The 7,354-nt window shown below is 39.4% G+C and overlaps 1 pseudogene; it reads left to right on the top strand.

Annotated features, from left to right (window-relative positions):
* Positions 1-212: 212 nt before the first annotated feature.
* On the top strand, positions 213-1,437 carry LOC110042616 (ficolin-1-like; annotated as a pseudogene).
* Positions 1,438-7,354: the final 5,917 nt, after the last annotated feature.

The raw sequence follows: 7,354 nt of genomic DNA, 5'->3' as shown, positions 1-7,354 counted from the left end.
TCACGTGAACGCCACATGCAACAACACGGAAGGATCGTACAACTGTTCGTGCAAGAATGGATTTACAGGAGATGGGTTTACGTGTAAAGGTGAGAACACCAAACATCTATTTGTACTTTATAAAACAGATTGTTCCACGCCCAACGGACCTGGAACAAACCACTTAGGCCAGCTCAGTAATTATCTCTTCTACTTTTCCCATAGAGCAAAAACGTAACAGAAGCTGTACCGAGCTTCTTGAAAATGGTTTTACTTTCAGTGGCGTGTACACCATCAATCCAGATGGCGGCAAACCAATACAAGTGTTGTGTGACATGACCACGGACGGTGGAGGTTGGACAGTTTTTCAGAGACGTTTGAACGGCTCTGTTGACTTTTATCTTGGTTGGGAATCCTACAAAAACGGGTTTGGAGATCTGAACGGCGAGTTCTGGCTTGGAAACGACAATCTTCATCGTTTGACAGCCGCTGATAACGTCACACTGAGAGTTGACTTGGAAGACTTTGATGGAGACGTCAGACACGCTGAGTACACAATTTGTAAGGTGGCAGAGGAGGGGGATAAGTACCGATTGTTGATTGGAGGATACAGTGGCACGGCTGGTGACTCCCTGGCACGCCATAAGTAAGAGAAATAATTGAGCTGTTAATGTATTGTAGTTTTAAAAAGCCGTGTTAGAATTCTTCCAGTGATGCGGCGACACTAGTTTAAAAGCAGTTTATGTTTTATTTGGTAATCACCGTGTAATATATACGGTTGGCAAGTAAGTGCAGGTAAACGATTCAATGACCGTGAAAACAAATTGAGAGAATTAAGTCGATTTGATTTTATTGAATCGAGGTTGCATTATTATGGAGAACCGTGTCTGCTGATCTGCAATAACAACGAGAAGGAGTTATGAGTTTTTTAGCTCAGCTGAGCTCACAGTTGATTTGCTTTTTTCTTTGCTACTAAATCTATGTCAGTCAGGCAAGTTTGCCGTCGAGTAACCCTTCGTAATTTACCACTTTGCAATGTTCTTTTAGTGGCATGCAGTTTTCTACTAATGATAACGATAATGACGACTGGAATAAGAGCTGTGCACGAAAGTTCAAAGGAGCCTGGTGGTACACAGATTGCCACGATTCCTGTCTTAACGGACTGTACCTGAACGGTCCACATTCTTCACATGCCAATGGAGTCAACTGGAAGGCGTTTAGAGGCCACAACTATTCACTAAAACGCACTGAAATGAAGGTTAAAACTAAGTCGTAAAGCTCTGAATTAGGGTTGAGACTCCCTAATGCACCTTTTGTAACAAAGAGAAAGAGTCCCTGGTGCATTTTCGGTGCTATCCTGAGTTGTCTACAGTTTTCTAGAAGGAGCTTTTTATCATGTACGGAGAGCAAAGGCTCGATCACTCTGTCTTTTTTACATATTTTTTTTCATATCTTTAATCTTGAGAAACATTTTCTTCTTGCAAATCATATACTTCTACTCGGCAAATCTTCTATCAATGTAAATAATCCAAATTTGAAACAGTACTGAAGAATGCCGTGAAGTAGAGCGAGTCAGGGACAGAGAAAAAACGATGAAATAATATCGCACAATGCCGTGAAGTTGACCGAGCGAGGGATATGGAAAGGAAGCAAAATACCTGAAGAATAGGCTCAGAAGGCCACAGAATCCCGCGCAAAATGGCAGCCGTGCAAGAAAAGTCACTTGTTAATTTCATCATGTGGTCAACAAAGTCGTGTTTCGTTTGTTTAGAGAAATTACAAAACGGTGCAAAACACAGCAGAAAAGAAGTTAATTTACTGATCTATCGAAAAGATTAGTTCAGTTCAGTCTTCACATCTTTTGCAGCAAGTTTCTGCCTGGAGGATTCATACTGAAGAGAATTGCCAAATTGCGGTCAGCCACCTTTTCAAGTTTTCTTTGTGTTAGTAGGGACAGCTGCTTATGCCTTCTTCTGTTACGGTTAGAAACCAAGAAAGGTCAAGAAACCTTTATGTTCTTGAATTAAAAGCGAACAAGATTTGCCAAGTTTACGTTTGACGCTCGTATGATTTGCTTACCGTGTTTTACAAAGCATGGAGATTTCCTCGTTTTGTTTGTTCAATTTATTCAGTTTGGTGAAATGCGTGGGCGAACTTTCTTCAAAGGTTATTTATTGGTGAAAGAGTGGTATTAAGCTACGGCCGATGAAAGCAAAGCTATCGTCAAAAATATTCAAATGTACGCTAAAGCGTAAATAATCATTAACCTTTAACACTGGAGAGTCTTAAGAATTTTGGAAGTCAAAGTAATTTATCTCTACTCAGTAGAACACAAACAAGCAAAACTAGTGCAAATATCTTGGATAGTTGAATGAGAAATCTCTTATTCAACTTTTAGTATGCATAGTATCCCCTTAAATTTACCAGTTATCATTTGTTCTTGACTCGATCGCAGAACATGTTCTGAAAACATTGAAAAAACTATGTACTAAAGTACCTGGCTAATTAAAATGTGTTTATTTTTTTCACTCGCTGTTACTTTGTGGACAGTATGAAGCAATCAAAATGTCTCCCAGAACCAAAATTGTCCTTTCACATTTTGGTATTATGAGATGCAAAATATGTACATTCAATGTACATAATTTTGCATATCTTAATAGGTTTCTGCTGTTTACATGTCGTAGAAGCAATAATAAGTAATAAAGTTACAAAAGTTTGCTTTCTTGGTTTTATACACGAGCAGAAAACTGTTGCTTATAATTGCATTGCTTCATAATGTTAAGTTTGATTTAAGAAAATAACTTTTAGCTCCTGAACTTATTAGCTTGAAAAGAAGGTTTGGTCCAATAGCCTAAGGCCAAGTAGTTTCTTGGGAAATATTTTTGAGGAATTCAAATTACTAGAACATTATAGTTACAGTTTGCCTAAGGGGCAGGCACCTGCATATACTTACTTACCTCATATAATAGTGAAGAACACTAACTGTAACTTCATGTTAGAAAACAAAACTTTCCTGACTGAACAAGTGTATACTATTTTTGGTAATTTCTTTTGAAGATATGGTAGAGATTTAGAAATTGAGTCTATTGTAACCACTGTATTTCAATAAAGCCCTGCAAAAAATGTACAGGACTACTTCATTTGGGCTTCGTCATGTTAACTAATAAAGGATATAATGATTAATTTCATGTGTGACAAATCACTCCTTAATTTTTGAGTTTTCTCCCCTTAAATCCCGCCATAAAAAGAGGGACATAAACAATAAATTATACGTATTTACGAAGATTTGCTACTTTTCAGTGACTTTTTCGATTGGGACCGAATAAGTTATTTAAAAGATGAAATAAGAAATGAGAAAAAATTGTACCGTTAAGTTATCAGGGCACGAAAAACAAAAGAGGTTCCAATTTTTCCAAATGTTTACTTAGTACTCAATTATGTTGTGCACCATATAATTCTAGCTTATGAACAGCTTTCAACTTTTCTTGCAAAACTACCAGAGTAGGAACAAATTTGGATTATTTACATTGAATGATTTCGAGTGCAATTTGGAATTAATAAGCACAAGTAAATTTTTCAAAGACAACAACAGTTTGCACGAGGCCGTAAGGCGAGTGCTGTTTTCAAGTGTTTATTTATTCTAAATTGCACGAGAAACATCAATTTGATTACTTGTTAATAATATACGAGTGACAATTTCTGTCACGCTTCAACATTTTACGTGATGGAGGCGCAAAGCTACTTAAACTTTATTGGACAAAATTTGAGTCCCTCCTGTACATGAGATTGAACTACGCCGTAAGTGCGGCTAGGAATGCAAAATCTTAGAAAACGAGAAAACTTTTCGTACGTACACGTGCTAAGGATCCCAAGAAGGAAAACGCAAGTGTGGCACATCGCTAAGCGCACGAGAAGAAAGAAAAATGACATGGGCGAGAATATCCAACCCACGCACTGTCTAATTCAAATTAACAAATTGACGTCAGTTTTTTATGCGTCTGTCCTCTAATTACTGATAAAGTGCGTCATAACATTGTCAAAGTGGTTTAGCAGTAAACTTTGACAATGTTATGACGAAATTTATCATCAAAAAGAGGACAGACGCATAAAAAACTGACGTCAATTTGTTTTTTACAATAACAAGATCCCAAAATGGTCAAATGCCGGGAATAAATGAGGGGAAAAGACGCCGTAAACTTGCCGTAAACGAAAATAAGTGAATTTTATTCAAAATGACGCGAACATTGTCAATAGCTTCTCTCGCTTGTTGATTGGTTACTTAAAAAAGTCCATGAAATCTCATTGGTTAAAAAGTTGACAGTTTGACAGCTGAAAGTTGAACTTGAAAGCTTGCATAAATTAACATTTTATCCGTCCGTATTCGTATTGATGATAAAAACGAGCCGATCAGCGCGCGAGAAATTAGACAGTTGTTGTAAAAAGACGCTTTGACGAAGGGCCAAAACTGGCATCTTTCAAAAACCCACTAAGCATGATTTATGATTCCGAGACCGAGACCGCGACTGTGGCACATCGCTAAACGTGCGAGGAAGGAAAAATGGCATTGTGGAGAATCTCCAATCCAGACACTGTTTAGTTTGAGAAATGTCTACGCGTGTGTTTCACGCGTAGAGATGCGAGATGAGCCTGAAGAGATGATTTTTTCTTTAAATCATGTTTATTTGTACAAATCCATTGTAATTAATTGTACAATGATTACTCGAAAGGAAATTACAGCTGTTATAGTCCTGGGGACGTAATTAATTGTTGGTTTAATAGGGGGAGCGAAGTTACTAGAGGTAGCAAAAATCACTAAAGCAAAGTAAGGTATAGTAATGTGTAGTAGAGCAATTAATAAGCGATTGCTAGTAAGAAACGACAGAAAGACCTCTGTGCAGTACACCAATGAAGGAGACCCTGTACAACAATTACCGAAAGAAAATTATAAAATGAAATACGAGATAAGGGTTAGAGGTGAATGAGTTATGTATGAAAACAAAACGGTGCGATGGGTCCACGATTTAAGGAATTCGGGGCGAGGCGATAAATTGAAAGCGGCGTTGATCCGATGACAGATACGAGTCTTAATTTTAGAGATAATGGTTTGAACTGTGGGTCGCTTAGATTCGAAAGTGCCGAGGTTTCGTGCGGCCCGCAGGTCATTAAAGGTAAGTTTAATGTGGAATGAACTAAGCTCTTTTGAATAATATTTTCTTTTTCGCGGAGTAAAATTAAAGGATTTGTTAATAAAAGTGGAGTAACGTAGAGTTTGGTAATTAAATTCGACACCTAGCTCTAGGAGGAGCCCCAGACGACAAGTGAAGAAAGCATGATTGCAGATATTATAGCAATCTGCGCACTTAATGCTCACGACGAGTCGTCGCCAGGACGAGGTAAGCCCGAGTTTTGACTACGGCGTGAGCGATCCGCCACTCAGTGTCGCTTTCCCAGCTCCTACTCAGTCCACCATTGGTGTGATCCCAGACTTAGGGCCAGTTTAATAAGCAATCGAACCTCCTTCCCACTGGAAAACACAAGGCATCTGCTCGGAAGGATGGGATAAGAACTTTGAATAAAAGGTCTTTACACTGTGATCCGAAAGAAGATCCAGATCTAATCCGATGCGATCGACAGCTGTCAGATCAGCTTGTAAATGGGGAGTTTGGCATCCCCTAAATGTTTGGGGACATCATTTAAGCGGAGAAACGCCCAACATTTCATTTTGCGGCTTAGCGGAAAGCCGATCAAGTAACTCGCAAAAAACACCCATTTTTTCTCGCACATGACATCGCACACGAGGGTAACCAAACAGAGTTCAAGAGCAAGCGATTTCTTGAGTGCGTTTACTACGAATAAGCCTTAATGTTGCCAAGGTAAATTTCAAAAGAGGGGAGAAAAAGAACTTTCTCCTGTAAAAGAGGTTAAACTACTATATGAGTTAAACGCGACTAGAAATGCAAAATCTTGGAAAACGGAAAATTTTTTTTGTACGCGTCTCAATGATCCAGAGGTCGAAAAAGCAAGTGTAGGACATCGCGAAACGCGCGAGCACGAGTGAGAGAAAATAAAAATTACAGGGACAAGGATCTCTAACACACGGACTGTCTATTTCGATAGAATTCCACGCGAAAGATTACGTAAGGCCAAAACTAAAATCTTTCAAAAACCAATTAATTAAGCGTAGTTTACGATTCCGAGATCGAAAACACGACTGCAGCTCATCGATAAATGCGCGTGGATGCGCGAGAAGAAAAAAAATGACATGGGAGAGAGAATCTCCAGCCCATGCACTGTTCAGTTTGATAGAATTCCACGGGCCATCTTTTCGTACACATCTCAAGGATTCTGAGAGCGCAAATGCGATTGTGGCACATCGCTACACGCGCAAACACGTGAGAGAAAACAACATGGCATAAGCAAAAATCTCTAACAAAAGGACTGTCCAATTCGATAGAATTCTACTCGTAATGCACTGTCGCACATCAATAAATGCGCGGGGATGCGCGAAAAGAAGCAGAAATAATATGGCCAAGCATCTCAAGCCAACGCACTGTCCAGATCGATAGAATTCCACGCGGGAAACACACGTATAGAGATTTGACTTAGGGCCAAATTTGGCATCTATCAAAATCCCATTAATTAAGCATAGTTTAGGATTGCGAGGTCAAAAACACGACAGTGGCGCTTAAGTGAACGCGCGAGGATACGCGTGACGAGGGAAAAATGACATGGGGGAGAATCTCCAATTGACGCACTGTCCAGTTTGAGAAATGTCCACGCGTATTTTTCACGCGTAGGGATGCGAATGAAAAAAGAACTTTCTGCTATAAACGAGGTTCAACTACGCCTAAAACTCTGCTAGGAATACAAAATCTTGGAATACGGGAAGTCTTTTCGTGCACGTCTCAAAGATTCCGAGACCGAAAACGCGAAGGTGACACATTTCTAAAAGTGGGAGCAAGTGCGAGAAAAAGAAAAATAACATAGACTTCAATTTCTAACTTGCACACTCTCTAATTCAGAAGAATTTTGCGCATTAAACGAAAGTGTGGAGGCTTGACGAAGGGGCAAAACTGGCATCTTTCTAAATTTCATTAAACTTAGTTTAGGATTCCGAGATTAAAACCGAGAGTGTGGCACATCGCTAAACGCGCGAGGCCGCACAAGAAAAAGAAGAAAAAAATGACATGCGGGAGGATATCAAACCCAGGTACTAACCAATTCGATAGAATTCCTTGCGTGAAACACACGTTTGGAGATTTGACCAAAAACGCGACGGTGGCTCATCGCTAAAGGGGCGAGGATGCGCGAAAAGAAGGAAAAATAACATGGGCGAGAATCTCCAATTCACGCACTCTCCAATTCGATAGGATTC

Source organism: Orbicella faveolata, unplaced genomic scaffold (assembly GCF_042242905.1).
Source record: "Orbicella faveolata isolate gen_17 unplaced genomic scaffold, um_ofav_v1 contig_1, whole genome shotgun sequence".
NCBI lineage: Eukaryota > Metazoa > Cnidaria > Anthozoa > Scleractinia > Merulinidae > Orbicella > Orbicella faveolata.
Note: the sequence above shows the minus strand (reverse complement) of the source record. Positions and strands in the feature narration are given on the sequence as shown.